This window comes from Castor canadensis, chromosome 8, assembly GCF_047511655.1.
Source record: "Castor canadensis chromosome 8, mCasCan1.hap1v2, whole genome shotgun sequence".
In the NCBI taxonomy this organism is placed as follows: Eukaryota; Metazoa; Chordata; class Mammalia; order Rodentia; family Castoridae; genus Castor; species Castor canadensis.
Genome location: NC_133393.1, coordinates 139726110 through 139748427, shown reverse-complemented (window position 1 = coordinate 139748427; position 22318 = coordinate 139726110). Strand labels below are relative to the sequence as shown.

The following is a 22318-nucleotide window of genomic DNA, read 5'->3' as shown; positions in this document are numbered from 1 at the left end:
TTTAAAAAATTATAGATGATCTTAATTTTATATATGTAGACACACATAAATATATATGGATGTTTATCTCAGATATGCTTGTGTCTACATATATGTTTCATGTATCTAACATTTAAAACAATAAGTTACCAAAGATCTTCAAACGTATCTGGTGCCAAAAGTTTATTGTTAAATTCAGGAGCATGCTATCACATATTGTATAGACTTTGTCTCAGGTATTAATGGCAAATATTTTCTTTTACTAGAGTATTTCAGCTTGTCGATGAAGATGGAACAACAGAATTATCACCTTTGTATTTCTCATCCCCTCACGACTCAATGGACATGGACAATGATTTTTGGTGGCTGCTAACATCACAGAGAAGGCCAGGCATCATGTGCCTTCTGATGGAAGACCATTCATGAAAGAGTCTTGTTCCCTGCATAAATGCTGACCCTGTACCAGGTCAACCAACCCACAAAAATATGGGGAACTGAAGAAAATATCCAACAACACCTGACAGATGCAGTCACCACTCTCAAACTACTTGATATGTCGTAAAAGGAATAACTTGTTTCCACAACAGACTTATAAACATTGTAAGAAAACAGGGCTGGACATACTCCATGGTAAAGCACTTGCCTACCATGGGCAAGGCCCTGGAGTCGATCTCCAGCACCACAAAAAAAAAAAAAAAAAAAAAAGACAAAAAAGAAAATTAATTAAAAGTAAAGAAATATCAACTGTTTTATTTGAACCTCCTTTTTGGACAAAATACTGTGAAAAAGAAAATCATACTTATGTAAACCACCCCAATAAATATGGACAATGACCAGATATGTGATGATATTGAGGAATTATTTGCTAAGGAATAAATGTTGATTTTGGTGGATAATAATGATATTGGAGTTAAATATTTTTTGAAAAATGGCCAGGGAAAATTATCTGCCTATCTAATGATTTTTTTTTTACCTGTACACTCGAAATTCTAAGCCTTTACAAGGGGGACTATAAAGATCTGAAAAATGCAGAGATTCATTATGTTCATGAATTGAAAGACCCAATATTGTCAAAGTTGCACTTCTCACCAAATTGACCTATACATTATACAATACAATCCAAACCATAATTTTAGCATGCTTTAAAAAATAACTGAAAGTCTGATTCAAAAATATACAAGAAAATAAAGTACTTGGAATAGCCAAAATCATCAAAATCATCTTGAAAATGAAGAAGTTTGGGAGACTTGCACTACCCGATTTCAAGACCTACAGACATTGAGACAGTGTGGTGCTGGGATAAGATCAGACACGCAGATATGGGGAACAGCATCCAGAAAGAGACCCACATCATACAGCCTAAGGCTTGAATGGCTTACTGGAGAAAAGGTAACAAGTGGTGATCTTGATGGAAAGAAAAAAAAGGTAAACATTAACCTTCACTTCATATCATTTAATTCCAATGAATGGAATAAATATAAGAGCTACAACTGTTCAACTTCTAGAAAGAAAACATAGAAGAAAGTCTTTGCAATATTGGGTTAGGCCAAAATTTCTTAAATAGATTACAAAACATACTCTATGAAAGGGAAAAAAATAAAATGACCTTTATATTTAAATATAGTGTCAAGAAAGCAAAAGGGCGAGATGAAGACTGGAGAAAAGACTAGCAAGATACGTATCTGACAAGTGGCATATGTATTAGTTGCCTATTGTTGGGTGACGGACGTTCCCAAAGTGTAGCAGCTGAAAGCAGTAAACTTTTATTACCACACCCTGCTTCTGAGGTATAAGGAATGGAGAGTTGGCTTAGCTGAGTAGTTGTGACTCAGCAGTCTCTCAAGGATTATGGTGAAGTTGTTACCCAGGGCCATGGTTCTCAATCCTGGCCTGTGGTTCTCAAGGTTGGAGAATTGACTTTCCTGCTTAATCCAATGGCTGGTGACACACCTCAGTTCTTGACTGGTGGCACAAGGCCCCTTTGTTAGACTGCCAGGCAGCTAGCTTCTCTCAGAGCAACTGATCTGAGAGAGGCACAACCTAAGATAGGAGCCACTGATGTCACACCTCACATCTTAGTATTAACAGATGACTGAATGGGGCTTCAATAAAATTCAGATGTTGAAACGCTAACCCCTAATGTGACTGATTTGGAAACAGAGCTTTTATGAGGTAAATAAGGTTAAATACAGATATAAAGGGTGGAGATACTAATCAGATAGAATTCTGGCCTTGTAAGAGGAGGGAAAGTCACCTGATACTGCAGTAACTTGCTAGATACTTTTAGATAAAATGTACACATACACAAACACACACAGCTTTCTGCACATTTTTTTTAAAGAAAAGAGGGTGAGTTACACCAAGATGAGGACACAATGCTAGCAGAATGGGATGCATGAAATGGTATCCAGCACACAAAAGAAACAAAGGCAACTTTCGTGCAGTAGCAGGAAGGAGTCTGAGGATAGAGGTTTTGCAGGCAGAAAGAGGAGGCAGTTTCCGGGTGAGGAAAAATAGCAGTGGCAGAATAGCTAATTATCTAATGATGTCAGAAAGAATATTGAGAAGTGATTTACAGTTCAGTTGTGAATGGGGGAGGAATCACAAATATACACATGCAGAAAATGATGCAAATGGAAAATGAAGTGGTTGACTGAAGGTAAAGGTTAGGCAAGGAGGACAATATAATTAGGATTCATGACTTGACTGGGCAAAAAGCAATGTTTACCTCAACATAATAATGTGAATATTTAAAATCAATTTAACTAAAAATCATAGGATAATGATAATTTGAAATAACGGCAGTGGGGAAGTAGGCAGCAGGAACAGAAGAGTGAGGAATTGGTATCTTTTCACTTAGGAAGCCAGCAGAAAATGTGTCAAGGATATAGCAGGAGTGACTTATGTTTTAAAAATATGGAAAAAAGTAGCTAAGAGTGCAAGAAGAGGTATCTTTAAAGATGGGACTGAGAACAGTGAGACAGGAGACTGCTGGGTTTTGTTCAAGCATTCTTATTTTGTTTATCTTACTAAACTATGTGAGTGGGGTTCATGGACAAAACCCAAAATTTAATTTCATCAGGAAAGAAATTGTTCAGAACATAAGAACCAGAAATCAAAGTAGGGAAACATTTCTTTCCACCCCACATCTACATAAGGTAGTTACTGAATTGAAATTTCAAGCCGACCTGAAAGCCCAATGACCACGAATGTTAGGGAAGAACCATGCTCAGGGGTTACCAGGCAAGAATTGAAAGGTGGACACTGGGAGGTAATTTCAGGAATGAGAATTTCTCTGAGACCTCTGCTTCGAGCCCCCTTCTGAGGCTCAGTGTTGGCTGTCGAATGAATGGGAGTCAGACTTGGGCATTTCAGAAATGGGTGACTGGTAGAATAATATTGGCATACAAGTCATCTTTTATTAATCTTGTCTCCTAAAGACTGCATGACATAAACTAACAACTGAGAGCAGAGAAATAATTTGCTGGAAAGGTGCAGACATACCCACTTTCCAATTGACCACATGTACTTTAAAAGTCCAGGCAGGAGTTGTTATTCTCCACTGTGACTCCTGGACCCCGTTGCAATGAAAGCACCATTATTGTTATTTTTATTATTTCTCACATAATGGAATGAATACACTGAGGACTACTGACGTTTCAGGGAATTTCTGTGAATGGGGTCAGCAATTTACCTATTCAAATTTACCTTTGTACACATTTTTAAGTTATGTTATTAAATAAAATAGAGCTGTCAAGAGCACATTCTGAAGAAAGTTCTAAAGTTCTATGAATTCTATCCCAAACCACATTAGGGAGTTGCATTAGGGAAACACAAAGTTTATTATTTATTCCCTTACTCTGCTATTTTATCATACTTGAGAAACAGCACTGCAAAAAGAAGAGCTCTTGATGAAGTGGGTTGGAAACATTTAGCAGTAAATCAAGACTTAGATAAAGAATTTCACTTTGTTTCTATGAAAATGAGATAAGAAAAAAAATCGGAGAAACTGCTCATAGTGATGATTCTTCCTCACTTTTGGAACTGAGGCCTTTTATAATGAGGGCACTAAGCTACTTTACATCACACAGAATTCAGCCCTGCCACCTGCTTAGGGTGACAGCAAACTGAGCAAAAATAACAACAACAACAAAAAGAACCCAAGAAGTTACCAAAAATGGGCCTCTCAAAGATTAAAGTGGGGAAATAAAAACACATTTTCTTTTGCAAAAATGTGGGTGAAGAATGAAATTGCTATTGTCCTGAGTTTCTAAATCAAGTCTGACCAGAATCTGATAAAAAGGTGTCTAAGAAAAGGCCCCAAATTTACTCTTTCTGGGTAAAAAAATCAATCTTCATTTCCTGTGTCCTAATTTAACACTTTCCACTATGTTAGGTTTTACTCTAGTCAACAAGGTAAAAACATTGATTGTCGATCTGAAGTTTGTTTTCTTTAGGGTGTTAAAACACTTTGTGGTTTATATAAATGTAGTAATTCTCATGGTAGACTGCACACCAAAGCAAGCAACCTGTGTCTTTTACCCAAGAGTGTGGGTGGGTAGGTAAGGAGGCTCAAAAGGGGAGGGGGCAGGGTGAGGATTTATCAGCCCCAGAAGTAATCAGATAAAGCTAGTGGCTTGGTATTAGTGTGTTAGCTTTGTCTAAGTCCTAGCATCCTCAGTGGGCAAGCCTCCTCTTCATTTGTCACCCCAGTGCACCTTTTGTGCAAATAATTTCCCATTGGTATTACCCAGAGCTTGGAGTCGATAGCCGACTAGCCTCTTCGCTTGTACCATTATTTCCAGCAAGCTTGCTACATCTGCAATAAATCCAGGAGGATTTGGAGGTGGGCTGAGGAAGTATGAGTGACAGAATGAGGTGATAAGGCCTGCATTCAGCTAAAACAAAAGCTTTTCCAGCCTGGCTTGATGTGGCCAAGTCACAGCATCTAAAGATTTGATTTGATCAAGTCTCTCTCAGCTGTTACAGAGAGCAAGTTAAAAATGAAGCTATGAGCATCTCCCCTGCTCTGTTAAGTCTGCTCCTGAGATCCAGTGATGAAAATCTCCCTTTTCTTCACCTTTTTATGCACTGGTGGGGAGCAGTTGGATGTTGAAGAAGAGGTGTGAGATGATCTGGGGACTGTTTCTAGTGATAGGCCCAGATGAAAAGGCAGATTCTGGCTTTGTACGGCAGTCACAGACAATTTTCAGGTGTGAGAGGAACAAATGTGGTTTAATCAAAATTTCTCAGTTTGGCTACAGAAGGGCTATGATGAGCTCTTCAAAGCAGAGTCATTCAAAAACAAGATTAAATCCATGGCAGTCATTTTATAGACATTTTTTTTCTACTCTGGTTTTATTTTCTCTTTTATCCAGAAAGGCTGAATTTAGAAGTGGAGTGTGTTTATCAGCAATTGCTCTTGATGTCCGTGTGTGTGTGTGTGTGTGTGTGTGCACATGCAAGTGTATGTGTGTGTGTGTATTTCAATATATAAATGGAGGCAGTGTGACTTCCGTAAAGCATTTCCAGAATTGTAATGCCTACAATTGTAATACCTTGCTAGGACTCTGTAGCAGTCAGAAAAATCTGAGTTTTGTCTTGGTAACAAACATTCCTAAATTTTCAGTGGCTCACAACAGCACATGCTATGTGTCTGTCATGGGTCACCTGTGCACTGTGTCAGTTGTCTGTATTCCAGGAGCCAGGTGGATGAAGCACCTCTATCTGCGATGCTTGCTTGTCTCATGGCAGAGAGAAGAGGGACAATGACAAATCAAGCAATGACTCGTAAATCTCTGCTTCCAGGGAGCACCTGTCTTTCCCCATCACAATTCCTTCCTGAAAGCATGTCACAGAGCAAAGCTCTCCATTAGAGCAGGGAAAGAAACAAATTCTCCATGAAGGAAGTAGGAGAGAATTTGTTATTCCCTCCATGAGGAATGGAAGTCACCTTTTAATTCCTTTTTTGTCTATGAAATATAACACTTGTAAGATCTAAAAAGATACCTATTATAGGAACAACACCTATGCCACTACCAATCAGTTAAAATCATTGGCAATATCCCAGAAGCCCTGAGTCCCTTTTCAGTAACAGCTTCTTCATTTCCCCTCAAACACACCAAGTAAAGGTTGTCTTCAAGTTTCCTGCAAATAGACTCCAGGATGGAATGCTGCCAGCAGAATATTTTGGGGAGATGCACCTGCAGGGGAATCAGGGAGGCAAATGAACAGAAGAAGCTGGACCACAACATGGTTGCTGTGAAGGTAGCCAGTCCTACACAGGTCTTGGAGATGTTCTGGGTTCTTCTGCATTGTTCTAAGTGGAGGCAAGTGAAGCTGGAGCTTTATATTCCAACATCAACCCCTCATTAGACACTAGTCATTGGCTAAACCCCAGGTGGGGGTGTGACCTGGGATGAAGCAGTTCCCTCTCTCCCAGGATCATTCCTGGGGAACTATCAGGAGCAAATACTCTCAGCAGCTGAAAATGGTGCATGGTATGTGAAGAGGAGGGCCTTGGTAGAGCCCCATAGTAACTACAGCAATGTTACAGCTACTTTTATATACAGGTGGATATCCCCTATTCAAAATGCTGGAGCCAGAAGTATGTCAAGTTTCAGATCTATTTTAAGCTTTTGGAATTTTTGCATGTAAAAACTAAGATTTCTAAGGGATATGATCCCATGTAAGCGTAAAATTCATTTATGCTTCATATACACCTTATGCACATAACCCGGGAGTAATTTCATACAGTATTTTTAGTGCATCTGCATTTTGTCTGCTTCTTGTGAAGTCAGGTGTGAATTTTCCACTTTCATGTTGATGCTCAAAAGTCTTTGGATTTTAGAATATTATAGGTTTCAGAGTTTTTGGGTTAGAGATACTCAACCTATACTTTGTAACTTTAACACTTAAATATGCCTTTTATGTATTCTTTTTAAAAATATCTGGTTTGTTGAATTCAGATTCAACAGTATTGCCTATGGCTATAATTCATTCATTTTCATGACAGTATTGTATTCTATTTTATGATGATACCCCAATCCATCCATTCTACTGTAGGGAGACATTTGGGCTGTCTCCTGCCTTTGGTTATATACACGATGCAGCTATGAACATTGCTATAAATGTCTCCTGGTGCACATGTTTACATGTGTGTCTCTTGGGTAGTCAACCATTGCTCCAATACGGGCTACAGACTTGCAAGGTTCTTAGATAATGCAAGAGAGCTTCCTTCCCCAACAAGCTTTTGTGTTTCCATTGCTTCACATCCTCATCAATATTTATTATTACTGCTTATTGTTTTTGTTGTTTGTTTTTGCTGTATCTATCTTGTGGATATCCAGCCATGTCTCATGGTTTTATCTTCCATTTCCCTGGAGACTAATCAATTTGAGCACCTTTTCATATATTTGATATTCACTTAGATTTCCTGTTTTTTGAGAAGCCTATGTTTGTTCATTTTTATTGAGTAGTTTTTTTCTTTTTGAAGTAAATATCTGTATATATTATAGTTGTATAAATATTATAAATTAGATACATATTGCTAATAGTTTCTTCTATTCTGTGGCTGCTTTTTCATCTTCACAACATTTCAGAAGCTATTGATTTTATTACTTATTATTTATTTATTTGTGGGACTGGGTTTTGCACTCAGGGCTTCACACTTACCAAGGAGGTATTCTACTGTGTGAGCCATAACTCCATTCCAGCTATTAATTTTCAAGGAATCAATTTATTAATATTTATTCCTTTGGTTGGTGCTTTTGGGTGTGTCTTGTGCAGTATTTTGGTCTTAAGCATGCGTAAGTAGTTTAGACTCAGTTATCTTGGGAAATATACTGTCTCATGCAGTTCAATGTTGAGGAAGTATCTTGTACTATTCTTTTCTAAAAAAATAATCAAAAACATGTTGCGTGCCTAGAAAGAGAAATAGGTGATTTTCTTTGCAAGACAAATTCACCTTCATTTTAACTTTAAGTTCTTCCTGCTTTGGCCATTGAATCCATGAGGAAATGGAACTAGTTACTTAAATAGAACAGAGACACCAACTTGCAAGGGTGTAAAGATGCTGTGAAAATTTAGCAAGTTTTCAAAGTTGAACTCTGTCATCATAGACATAACCATTGCAGTAACTTAAAGAAAGGAATTAACTCTTAACACGAGACAGTAAAGAAATCTGTTAGGTACAAGATGGAAAAACAAAGAGATCTCAAAGGGTTAAAATGCATTCATGGATTGATGGTTTTATAATGGGATTATTTAAAGAAGTTTAGAGTTTGGGGGTCTATCCATAACCTCTTAAGAGCTATGTCACCTAGGATAATGACTCCCAACAGTTCCTTAAAGCCATCTGATTGAACCTTAGTAAGGCTATTTGACCCCTAACATATTCCAAACTCTAATTCCTTTTTCCCCAAAGCATCTCCTAGGGCCAAGAATGTGGGCATGAATTTAAGGTGGTGGAGATGGAAGCTGTGCCTGTACAGATGGACTTGTCATATTGCTGGTTTTGCCAGTTGAAGGAGTGGTTTGGTCCTCATTGATGTGAAGGTTACAGGAGAGAGATGATCTGCTTCTGAGGCTGGGTTTTCCCTCAATAAAATGCTTTCTGCCAAAAATAAGTTCCTGCTCTTCTCCATCTCTTTGCCATTTGATGGCCTAAAATGTTGGGTGCCCATCTTTCCCAGGGATTTATCTCAGTTCTCCTGTGACCATTTGGTTATGCTAATCTGTGCTACACCCACCGTTGAGGACCCCTGGTATCTAGGAACCACACTTTCCCTTTTATTGCTAACCAGATACCTGCTACTACTTACTTGCTGACCACAGCAGGATGGTACTTATGCTCTGATGTTTAGAAAGTCCAGTCTGTCATTGTACTGCAGTATTGCTATTGGTAATTTCTCATCTGTTTGTACTTATCCCAGGAACGTATCCTATCTGAAACGTTAAACTTCTGTCAGTTTTAAGAAAGGACATGAACAAACCTTGACTTCCGATTAGCCCACAGTTAAGTTCCTTTTTGCCCCACCACTGACGAATGGATTAAGAAAATGTGGTATCTATACACAATGGAATTTTATGCAGCCATGAAGAAGAACGAAATGTTATCATTCACTGGTAAATGGATGGAATTGGAGAACATCATTCTGAGTGAGGTTAGCCTGGCCCAAAAGACCAAAAATCGTATGTTCTCCCTCATATGTGGACATTAGATCAAGGGCAAACACAACAATGAGATTGGACTTTGAGCACATGATAAAAGCGAGAGCACACAAGGAAGGAGTGAGGATAGGTAAGACACCTAAAAACCAGCTAGCATTTGTTGCCCTTAACGCAGAGAAACTAAAGCAGATACCTTAAAGCAACTGAGGCAAATAGGAAAAGGGGAACAGGTACTAGAGAAAAGGTTAGATCAAAAAGAATTAACCTAGAAGGTAACACCCACGCACAGGAAATCAATGTGAGTCAATACCCTGTATAGCTATCCTTATCTCAACCAGCAAAAACCCTTGTGCCTTCCTGTTATTGCTTATACTCTCTCTACAACAAAATTAGAAATAAGGGCAAAATAGTTTCTGCTGGGTATTGAGGGGGTGGGGGGAGAGGAAGGGGGTGGAGTGAGTGGTAAGGGAGGGGGTGGGGGCAGGGGGAAGAAATGAACCAAACCTTGTATGCACATATGAATAATAAAAGAAAAAGAAAAAAAAATAAAGCAATTATAAGCTTCAACTACTCAAGCCTCCAGAAGTTTTGGCAAGGCCACCCCATTTGGTTTCAGTAACAACTAAAAATTCAACCTTTTCTTCGTAACCTTTGCATAATCTAATAAACATCTTTTTTTACTACCTTACTTCTGAACAAAATTGAGAGTGAAACAAAACACTAACAAAATGACAGTAAAAATCCTGGAATGGCATGCCTTGTGATAATATAGGATTAGAGTTTGAGTATTTCTCTGTCTAACTCTGTTCTGGCAAGAACTTTTACGAGCATTTTTTAACAGAAGTGGCATTGCCTTGTTCCTGATCTTAGAGGAAAAGTTTTCATTTTTCACAGATGAGTGGATTTTATCTATGGATTTTTCATAAATGGCTTTTATTGTGTTAAGGTAAAATGTTCCTTCTACACTTAATTTGTTGAGTTTTTTTTAAGTCATGAAATGGTGTTGAATTTAAATTTTGTTAAATGCTTTTTTTTGCAGTTTTGAGAAGATAATGTGAGTTTTACCCTTCATCTTGCTAATGTATTCTGTCATACTGAATGATGTATGTATGTTGAGCCATTCTTGCATCCAGGGATAAATCCCACTTGGCCATGGTATCTGATTATTTTAATGTACTGTTGAGTTCTGTTTGGTAATGTTTTGTTAAGAATTTGGGTGTTATGTTTATCAAGGATAGGAGCTTTTAGTTTTCTTTTGTTATGATGTCATTGTCTGGTTTTGGTATCAAAGTGATGCTGCCCTCATAAAAATCATTTGAGAGTATTCCCACTTCTAGGTTTTAGGAGCATTTAAGAAGGATTCATATTAATTCTTCTTTAAATATTTGATGGAATTTACCTGTGAAGCCATCTTGTCCTAGACTTTTCTGTGTTAGAAGATTTTTAGTCACTGATTTGGTATCTTTACTAGTTACTTGTTTGTTCAGAATCTCCATTTCTTTTGTTTAGTCTTCTTAGGTCATATGTTTCTAGGAATTTATTTCTCATAGATTGTCCAATTTGTTAGCATAAGATTATTTATAATTCCTTATGATCTCTTTTATATCTATGACATTGGTTGTAATATATCCTCTTCAATTTCAGATTTTATTGAGTTTTCACCCTTTATTTTTTCTTTTTCCTTTTATTTTATCATTTTTGGGGGAGAGGTTTTTTTTTTTGTCTTTCTTTTTTGGTGCTGGGATCGAATCCAGGGTCTCACGCATGCTAGGCAAGCGCTGTTCCACTGAGCTACATCCCAGCCCTTATTTTATCATTTTTAAATTTACTTACATGTGTATACATTGTTTGTGTTCCCTTCCCCCCCCAGTCCCCTCACTTCCAGGCAGAACCTGTTCCACCCTCTTCTTCTCTGATTTTGTTGAAGAGAAAACATAAGAGGTAATAAGAAAGATGTAATATTTTTGCTAGTTTGGGATAAAAATAGCTATACAGACAGATTCCTAGCATTGCTTCCATGCACTTGTGTATTGCAATCCACATTGCTTCATTTCTACTATACCTCTTTGCTACTTCCTGATCTTCTTCCCATAGTGGCCTCTGCTAATTTAAGATTACCTTATTCCCTCTTCAACAGGGAGCACATCAATCACATTCAAGTTTTAGGTTTCCTTCCCTTTCCTATCCCTCCCATTCTTCCCTTAGTGTGTGGCCCATATCTAATAATATTACTGATTTTGTTTTGGGTCTTCAATCTGCAAATGAGGGAGAACATGTGATGTTTGGCTTTCTTAGCCTGGCTAACTTCACTTAAGATGATGTTCTCTAGTTCCATCCATTTACTTGTGGGTGATAAAATTTCATTTTTTTGTGGCTGAGTAAAATTCCATTGTGTATAAATACCACATTTTTGTGATCCATTTGTCAGTTGTGGGGCATCTGGCTGTTTCCATAGCTTGGCTATTGTAAATAGTGCTGCAATAAACATGGATATGCAAGTGCTTTTGTTATAACCTGAGTTGCATTCCTTCAGCTATATCCCTAGGAGTGGGATTGCTGGATCATATGGCAGATCTATGTTTAGTTTTTTAAAGAAGCCTCCATATTGTTTTCCATAGTGGTTGTGCTATATGTTTTCACCAGCAGTGTATGAGGGTTCCTTTTTCCCCTTCATCCTCACCAGCATTTGTTGGTGGTAGTGTTCTTGATGGTAGCCATTCTAACAGGAGTGAGGTGGAATCTTAGTGTGGTTTTGATTTGCATTTCCTTTACGGCCAGGGATGGTCATAAACACATTTCATGTGTTCTTTGGCCATTTGAATTTCTTCCTCAGAAAAAGTTCTGTTTAGTTCAGTTGCCCACTTCTTTATTGGTTCATTGATTTGCAGAGAGGGTGGGGGTTAGTCTTTTGAGCTCTCTATATGCTCTGGTTATCAGTCCTTTGTCTGATGTATATCTAGCAAGTATTTTCTCCCACTTTATGGATGGTCTCTTCAGTTTAGAGACCACTTCTTTTGTTGTGCAGAAGCTTTTTAATTTCATGTAGTCCTATTTGTCCATCATTTCTCTTAGTTGGTGGACTGATGGGGTTCTACTGAGGAAGTCCTTGCTTATTCCTATTGTTTCCAGGGTATTCCCTGCTCTATCGTGTACTAACTGCAAGATTTTGGGTATGATATTAAGGTCCTTAATCCACTTTGAATTGATATTAGTACAGGGTGACAGGCAGGGATCTAGTTTCAGTTTTCTGCAGGCAGATAGCCACTTTTCCCGGCACCATTTATTAAAGGGGCTGTCTTTTCGCCATCATATTTTTTTTGCACCTTTGTCAAAAATAAGATGGGCATAGCTGTGTGGATTCATATCAGGGTATTCTATTCTGTTCCACTGCTCTTCATATCTGTTTTTGTGCCAGTACCATGCTGTTTTTATTGCTGTGGCTCTGTACTATAGTTTGAAGTTGGGTATTTTGATACCTCCAGTGTTGATCTGTTTTGCTCGGTATTGCCTTGGCTATTCATGGTCTTTTGTGTTTCCAAATGAAATTTAGGGTTGATTTTTCAATCTCTGTGATGAATGCCATTGGGAGTTTGATGGGAATTGCATTGAACATGTAGACTGCTTTTGGTAGTATAGCCATTTTTACTACATTGATTCTACCAGTCCATGAGCATGGGAGATCTTTCCATCTTCTGTAGACTTCCTCGATCTCTTTCTTCAGTGATTTGTAGTTCTTCTTGAAGAGGTCACTCACATCCTTTGTTAAATTTACTCCTAGGTATTTGACTTTTTTTGAGGCTATTGTAAATGGAATTGTTTTCCTATATTCTTACTTGATATGTTCATGTTGGTTTATAGAAGGTCTACTGATTTTTGTAAGTTGATTTTGTATCCTGCTACATTGGTAAAGCTGTTTATGGTGTCTAGGAATTTCACTCTTAGTGGATGATCTAGCTCTCAGTTTACCTTTTTAAAGGCACCAACTCTTAGATTCACTAATTTTTTCTATTAACTCATTTATTTTGTTCTTTTATTTATTATTCTCTTTTATCTATTATTCTCTAAAAGCTATTTATTTTCTGCTAACTTTGGATCTAGTTCAATTTTCTTTTTCTAGTTTCTTGAAGTGATGGTTAGGTTTTTGCAAGTTCTTTCTTTTTTTTGTAGGTGTTGATTGATATAACTTTCTTCTTAGTATTTCTTTTGATGTATCCTCTAAGTTTGGTATGTTCTTTTCATTTTTATTTTGTCAAGATATTTTCTAATTTTCCTTTTAATTTCTTTGGCTCATTTGTTGTTCAAGAGTGTATTGTTTAATTTCTATATATTTGTGGATTTTTTCTTTTCCATTTTATTACTCATTTCTGGCTTCATTGCATTGTGGTTGAAAAAGACATATGGAATTATTTCAATCTTAACTTTGTCAAGAGTTGTTTTGTGACCTAGCATGTGAACTATACTGGAGAATGTTTTGTGTGTGCTTGAAAAGACTGTATATTCTGCTTTTGTTGAGTAAAATTTTCTGTGTAAATGTTAGCTCCATTGCTATAGTGTAGTTTAAGTCAGATGTTTTCTTATTGATTTTCTGTCTGGATTTTCTGTTCCTTATTATAGATTGGATATTGAAGTGTCTTACTGTTGTATTGCTGTCCACCCTTCAGGTTTGACAATGTTTTCTTTACATATTTATGTGCTTTGATGTTAGGTACATATGTCTTAATGATTGTTGTATTTACCTGTTGAAGTGACCCTTTTATCATTATATAGTGACCTACTTGGAATTTTGTAACAGTTGCTCAAAGTTTATTCTTTTTTTAATATTAGTATAAACTCTCCTGCTCATTTTTTTCAGTTGCCATTTGTCTGTATTATCTTTTTCCATCCCTTCATAGTCAAAATATGCATGTTCCTTAACCTGAAGTGGGTCTCTTATAAGGAGGATATAATTGGATATAGCTTTTTAAATCCATTCTGCCACTCTGTGTCTTTTGATTGCTAAGTATAATCAACTAATAATTGAAGGGTAATTATCGATAGGTAAGGATTTACTATTGTCATTTGTTAGCAGTTTTGTCTGTTTTGTAGGTCTTTCATTCCTCTATTTATCTCTTGCCGTCTTCCTTTGTGATTTGATAGGTTTTAAAAACTGATACATCAGGTGTTCCTTGACTTACAATGAATTTATGTAGCAATAAAACTATTGCAAGTTGAAAATATTGTAAGTGGAAAATGTGCTTAACACACACCAAATGCCATAGTTTGGCAACTCAGAACACTGCAGTGTATCAATGGCTTGTACTCATGTTTGCATGGGTGATGAGGAGCTGCGCCTTGCTGACACTGCCCAGCACCACGAGATAGCATTGTAGTACATATTACTAGCCTTGGAAAAGATCAAATTTCAGAGTATGGTTTCAACCATTTGCACTATATATTACAGTTTTTCTTTATGATTTTCATGAGTTATGTATAATACTTTACTGTTATTATAATTTATTTTGAACTGATAATAATTGAATTTCAGTCACACAAAAAACTACATTTTTACCCGCCCATATCCTTTATGTTATTGAGGTCATCATTTACTTCTTTTTGCCTTATATTTCCATCCTTTAATTGCTTTTTGTATAGCTCTTCCTGGTATGTAAACCACTTTTAATTTTAATGTAAAACCCTTATAGTTTTACATTATTTTGTATTTGTCTATGTGTTTAGCTTTACTTTTGAGATTTTTTATAATTTTATAGGTTTTGTGTTTGTTTCTATTTGAAGAAGGTCCTTTGGTACTTCTAGTGAGGCAGGGCTAGTAGTGATGAACTCCCTTAATTTCTACTATTTCTGAGTCTTTTTTTCTCGTGTTCATTTTATTTCCCTTGACAGTACCGGGGGTTGAACTCAGAGCCAAGCATTGTATACTTGAGCCATGCCCTTAGACCTTTTCGCTATGGTTATTTTTTGAATAAGGTCTCATGTTTTTCTTAAGTCAGCTTGGACCTTGATCCTCCTATTTACACCTCCCACATAGCTGGGATGACAGGCAGGTGTGTACCGGCACTCCAAACTTTTTTGGTTAAGATGGGCATCTTGCTAACTTCTGTCTGCCTGGCCTCAAACTTCAATTCTCCTGATCTCTGCCTCTGAGTAGCTGGGATTATAGGTGCAAGCTATCACCAGGTCTGGCCCCTCTTCATTTTTAAGGGACAGTTTTTCTGGGAATTCTTGGTTGGTAGTTTCTCTCTCCCCACCACCCATCACTTTTAATATAACAAACCACACTTTTCTATCCTGTAAGATTTCAGCTGAGAAATCCACTGATAGTGTACACAAGTCTCTCTGGTATGCAGTGAGTCACTTGTCTCTTGCTCTTTTAAAATTCTTTGTCTTTGACAATTTGATATACTGTGTCTCAGTGTAGACCTCTTTAGAGTCAATCTCTTCAAGGATCTTGAGTTTTATAAAATTTTATATCCATTTCCCTTCCCAGATTTGTAAAAATTTCAGCCATCACTTATTTAAATAAACGTTCTATCCTTTTCTCTTTTTTATTTTTATTCTGAGAATTATAAAAATGAGTATATGTTTTGTTTGATGGTGTCTCATAAGTCCCATAGGTTTTTTTTTTCACTTATTTTCATTCTTTTTTTTCTTTTGTTCCTGTGACTGGGTAGTTTCAAATGGCCTGTCTTTGAGCTCACTGATCTTCTGTTTGATCAAGTCTGTTACTAAATATCTCAATGGAGGTTTTCTTTTTGTTTGCTTCTTTCTTTTGTTTGTTTGTTTTATTTAGTCATTGTGTTCTTCAGCTCTATAATTTCTGTTTGGCTCTTTATTTTAATGGTTTCTATCCTTTTGCTGAACTTGTGGTTACGTTGATGTATTGCTTTCCTGATTTTGGTTGGTTGTCTATCTGTATTCCCTTGAAGTTCACTGAGCTTCTTTGAGATGATAACTTTGAATTGTTGTCAGGCAATTACAAGTCTCCCTTTCTATAGAGCTGGCTACTGGTGAATTGTTTTGATCTTGTAGTAGTGCTATGTTTCTCTGTCCTTCATGATTTTTATAAGTTAGCATAGGTGACTGCACATTTAAGAAGCAGTTACTTACTCCAGTCTTTACAGGTTGACTTCAGACAAGAAAGTTCTTCATAAGTCAGGCTGACCAAAGATTCTGAGTGAGCTGGCTGGGTCTGGACTGTGAGTATATCTGCTGCCGAGGCCCATGAGCAAGTGGGCCTGACCTCTGGCTCTATGAGATTGTTATCCTGGTATCTGTGTCCATGGGACTGTCCTGACATCAGGGTTTATGATGGCAATATGGGTGCAGCCCTGGCATTTTGGTCCAATGCAAAGTTATATGTGCACTTCACCCTGTTTTCCCCACAGGAGAGTTCACAAGAGGAGGGTATCTCTCTCAACTCTGAGCTGTGCAGAATTAGGAGAGGGTGACCTGGGTAGAGTGAAACTATCCATTCTACCCTGTTCAGTGCATTCTTATTGCTATAGTCCCATCTGGGTACTGTAATTTCCCAGCTGGATTCTGGAGATCTCATGAAAGTATTTATACACCTGAGTGGTTGCCAAATCACACATACAGTGTTTCTGTGAGAAGATAGGGCTAGAAATTCTTGTTCTACTACCTTGCTGATGTCTCTCAATGACATTTTCATTATGAAGTCCCATTAAAGAAACTCTGTCATATTGTCGGTTCTAGGAATAGTCATCTTTTTCTTAACCATGTGTCTTACTTTAATCTATAGACATTATCAGTCTATCTGAATACTGGTAGTTAAAAATATTTCTGATTATAAAGAAAAAAATACTACTGCAAAAGTCATGATGAAGGTATGGAAAAATGAAATTGAATAAAACTGTGCTTAGTGCTAAGAATTTGTATTTTAGAAATTTTAGTTTTACCTGTGAAAAATGAAAAAGGAAAGAGACTTTAAAAATTTTAGCATTATGTTTTTAGAGATGAATAAAACTGTATTTTAAAAAATACTGCTAGTTGAACAATACACTTAAAATAATCCATAGGTCACAAAGGAAGTCTCAAAAGAAACAATAAATATACCTGGGATTAAATGAAAACAAATATATAACATATCAAAATACATAGGAAATAGCTAAAACGTGATGAGAAGAAAATTTATAAGACTGAATGTCCACATTAGAAAAGAAAGACCTGAAATCAATGATCTTAGTTTCTATTTTAAGAAACTAGAAAATACAAGTTAACCAAAAGAAAATAATTAAGATAAAGAGCAGAAAACATTGAAATTGAAAACAAAAAACAATAGAAAAAATTAATGGAACAAAGGATGATTTTTAAGAAATTGATAGATCTGCAGCAAGATTGATAAAAAGAGAAAGAAAGAAGACACAGATCACCAATTTCAGTAGTAATGTAGAGGATCTCACTACAAGGTCTTGAACCCATTAAGAAGATGACTTTATACTACACAACATTATACTCATAATTTTTTTATTTTTTTAAAAATGGTATATGTTAATGGTACATAGTAAGGGGTTTCATTGTAGTTCCATACATGCATACTATGATCATATTTACATTCTTCCTCCCACTTTTTTCCTTTTCCTTCCACCTCCTTAATAGTCCTTCCTCTATTTTCATCACCTTGTTTTTGTTTATGTTCTCCCCCTCAACTCATCCACAAATGAGAGAAAACAGAAAATACTTGTCTTTGTGGGACTGGCTTATGTCATTTACCATATGATCTCCAGTTCCATCCATATTCCAGCAAATGACATAGTTTCATTCTTGTTAGTGGCTGAATAAAACTACATTCTGTATATCTACATCACATTTTCTTATTTATTCATCTATGGATAGGCACCTAGATTGAATCCATCATTTGACAGTTGTGACCAGTGCCTTGGATAGACAGAGATATTCAGATATCTCTATTATAGGCTGACTTTGATTCTTTTGAGTATACTCACAAATGGTATAGCTAGATCAGATGGGAGTTCTATTTTCATGTTCTGAGAAACCTTCATACTGACTTCCATAATAGGTGGACTAATTTACATTCTCAGAAGCAATGAGTGAGAGTCCCTCCCCACCATCCTCACCAGCATTCATTGTTACTATTTCTTTTCTTGATGATAGCCATTTTTACCAGGATGAGATGGAATCTCATTGAAGTTTTAATTTGCATTCCCCTGATGGATAAAGATCTTGAACACTTTTTATAATTAATTATTGTGCTGGGGATACATTGTGACATTTACAAAAGTCCTTACAATATATCATAGTTGAATTCACTCCTCCCTCCTCCTTTATCCCCACTCCCCATTCCTAGAATAGTTTCAACAGGTCTCATTTTTCCATTTACATACATGTGTACACAGTATTTACACTATGTTCACCCTCCCACACCTTTCCCCACATTCCCCCCACACTGGTACCAATCCCCCAGGCAGTACTTGTTTTGTCTTTCTGTTCTCCATTATTGTAAAGAACAAAATGACATTTTTGTTTATTTAAGATAGCTGTGCAGGAAGTTTCCTTGTGACATTTCCATGTATATATGTATTATAATCTGAATAAGTTAATCTCTTCTATTTTTCTTCTTTCTACCTCAGTCCCCTTCTTATGGTGGTTTCAATAAGTTTAAACATTCTATATTTATTCTCATGTAGGAAATACATCAACCATATTCACCTTTTTAATTTCCTTCTTTTGATGCCCCTCTCTCATAGGGGGTAGACCCTTAGTGTGACCTGTTTTTCATATTTCTTATACTTGTATTAGCTCTATATTCCACATATGAGAGAAAACATGTGACCTTTGGCTTTCTGAACTTGGCTAATCTCACTTAAGATGATGTTCTCCAGTTCCATTCATTTACCTGCAAACAACAAAATTTCATTCTTCTTTATGGCTGAATAAAATTCCATTATATATAAATATCACATTTTCTTAATCTATTCAGCAGTAGTGGGGCATCTTGACTATTTCCACAGCTTAGCTGTTATAACTCATGATGCAATAAACATTGGTGTGCAGCTGCCTTTATTGTAACCTGACTTACATTCCTTTGGGTATATCTCTAGGAGGGGCATTGCTGGATCATATGTCAGTTCTATATTTAGGTGTTTTTTCTTTTTTAAGCCTCTATACTGTTTTCCATAGTGGTTGTATTAATTCACATTCCCACCAACAGTGTGTGAGGGTTCCTTTTTCCCCACATCCTTGCCAACACTTGTTTTTGTTTGTGTTCTTGATGATGGCCATTCTAACAGGAGTAAGGTAGAATCTTAATGTGGTTTTGATTTGCATTTCTTTTATGGCCAGGGATTTTGGGCATTTCATGTGATTTTTGGCGATTTGGACTTCTTCCTTTGAAAAGGTTCTGTTCTGTTCATTTGTCCATTTCTTTGCTGGGTCATTGATTTTTGGGGAGTTTAGTCTTTTGAACTCCCTCTGTATTCTGTTTATTAATTTCTTGTCAGATGTATAGCTGGCAAGGATTTTCTCCCATTCTGTGGGCAGCGTCTTCACTTTGGTGATAATTTCTTTTGTTGTACAGAAGCTTTTTAATCTCATGTAGTCTCATTTGTCAATCCTTTCTCTTAGTTGCTGAGTCATTGAGTTCTATTTAGAAAGTCAGTGCCGATGCCTATTGATTCCAGTGTATTCCCTGTTCTTCCCTTCACTAGTTTCAAAGTTTCAGGTCTGATATTAAGGTCCTAATCCACATTGAGTTGATACTTTCACAGGGTGAAAGACATGGATCTAGTTTCAGTTTTCTGCAGGCAGATACACAATTTTCCCAGCAACATTTGTCAAAGTGTCTGTCTTTTCTCAATCATATGTTTTGGCACCTTTTCAAAAATCAGGTGGATGTAGCTGTGTGGATTAACATCCAAGACCTCTGTTCCACTGGTCTTCATGTCTGTTTTTGTGCCAGTACCATGCTGTTTTTATTGCTATGGCTCTGTAGTATAGTTTGAAGTCAGGTATTGTGATACCTCCAACGTTGTTCTTTTTGGTCAGTATTGCCTTGGCTATTCACAGTCTTTTGTGCTTCCAAATGAACTTTAGGGCTGAGTTTTCAATCTCTGTGATGAATGTCATTGGGATTTTGATGGGGATTGCATTGAACCTATACATTGATTTTGGCAATCAAGTCATTTTTGCAATATTGATTCTGCCAATCCATAAGCATGGGAGATCTTCCTATCTTCTTAGTCTTTTTAGATTTCTTTCTTCAGTGGTTTGTAGTTTTCATTGTAGAAGTCTTTCACATCTTTTGTTAAGTTTATTCCTAGGTATTTTTTTCATGAATTTATTGCATATTTGTACTTCTTCATTTGAAAGGTGTCTATTCAGTTCATTTGCCCATGTGTTGGTTGGATTATTTGTTATTTTGGTGTTTCATTTTTTGAGTTCTTTATGTATTCTAGATATTAATCCCTTGTCAGATGAATATCCAGCAGGGATATTCTCCCATTCTCTTGGCTGTCTCTTCACTCTATTGATTGTTTATTTTGCTGTGCAGAAGCTTTTACATTTGATACAATTCCATTTATTTTTTACTCGTATCTTCTGTGCTATCAGAGTTGTATTCAGAAAGTAATTGTCTATGCCTACATCTTGAAGTGTTTCTCCTGTGCTTTCCTCTAGTAGTTTCAAAGTTTCAGGCTTTACACTAAGGTCTTTGATCCATTTTGAATTGATTTTTATACAAGGTGCAGTATAGGGATCTAGTTTCAGTCTTCTACATGTGGATATCCAGTTTTCCCAGCACCACTTGTTAAAGACTGTCTTTTTTCCAATGTATGTTTTGGCACCTTTGTCAAGATTCAGAATGGAGTAACTGCTTGGCTTATTTTTGGATCTTCAATTCTATTCTATTAATCTATGTGTATGTTTTTGTGCCAGTGACATGGTTTTTTGTTGCTATCACTTTGCAGTATAGTTTGAAATCAGATGTTGTGATACTTGCAGCATTGGTCTTTTTGCTGCAGGTTTGCTTTAGCTCTTTCATCTCCATATTAATTTTTAGGATTTTTTTCTATTTCCGTGAAGAATGTCATTGGCATTTGCATGGGCATTGCACATTGAATTTGTATATTGCTTTGGTATTATGACCATTTTAACAATACATATTCTGCTGATTCAAGAACATGGGCTGTATCCTCATATTTTAGTATCTTGTGTAATTTCTTTCTTCAGTGTTTTATGGTTTTCATTGTAGAGGTTTTTAACATCTTTGGTTAAGTTTATGCCTATGTATTTTTTTTTGAGGCTATTTTGAATGGGACTGCTTTTCTGGCTTTTAAAATTTTTTTCAGTGAATTTATTGCTGGTGTATAGAAAAACTATTGTTTGTTGTATGTTGATTTTGTATCCTTCTGCTTTGCTGAAATTGTATGTGAGATATGAGTCTTCTGGTGGAGTCTTTAGGGTCTTTTAAGTACAGGACCATATCATTTGTAAGCAGAGATAGCTTAGCTTTTTTCTTTTCTATTTGTATTCCTTTTATTTCTTTCTCATTCTTGCTCTTGACTAAGAATTCAAGACCTACATTGAATAAGAGTGGTGGTAATGGGCACACTCGTCTCATTCCTGATTTTAGAGGAAATACTTTCAGTTTTTCCTCATTCAATATCATGTTGACTATCATACATAGCCTTTAGTATGTAGAGGCATGAACATTCTATTCCTACTTTCTTCATAGCTTTTATCAGGAAGGGGTGTTGTATTTTCTCAAAGGTTTTTCCTATAATCATATAGTGGGATGATTTTGTTATTCTTGCCCTTGCTTCTATTTATATGCTGTATTACATTAACTGATTTGCATATATTGAACCATCCTTGCACCCTTGGAATGAAGTCAACTTGATCATGATGCATGATCTTTTCGATGTGTTGCTGAATTTGGTTTGCAAATGCTTTGTTGAAGATTTTTGCATCTATGCTCATTAAAGAAATTGGCCTATAGTTTGTCTTTTTTTTTGTTGTCTCCTTTTCTGGTTTGGGTATATGAGTAACACTGGTCTCACAGAATGAATCTGTAATCTGCTCATAAATTTGACAGATAGAAGAAATGGAACAAATCTTCAAAAATTACAAGCCATCAATCAACCAAAGTGAAACAGATAATTTGAACAGTCATATAATCATGAAACAAATTGAATTT

General features: G+C 36.4%; 1 protein-coding gene across 6 annotated transcripts in view; it reads left to right on the top strand.

Annotated features, from left to right (window-relative positions):
- Window positions 1-22318, top strand: part of C8H12orf42 (chromosome 8 C12orf42 homolog) — a 340441-nt gene that overhangs the window by 235492 nt on the left and 82631 nt on the right. For all 6 annotated transcript variants that reach the window (XR_012450970.1, XR_012450965.1, XR_012450968.1 and 3 more), the window contains one exon: window positions 246-1404. The gene's annotated coding sequence lies outside the window, so the exon portion shown is untranslated. The remainder of the gene's footprint in view (window positions 1-245; window positions 1405-22318) is intronic.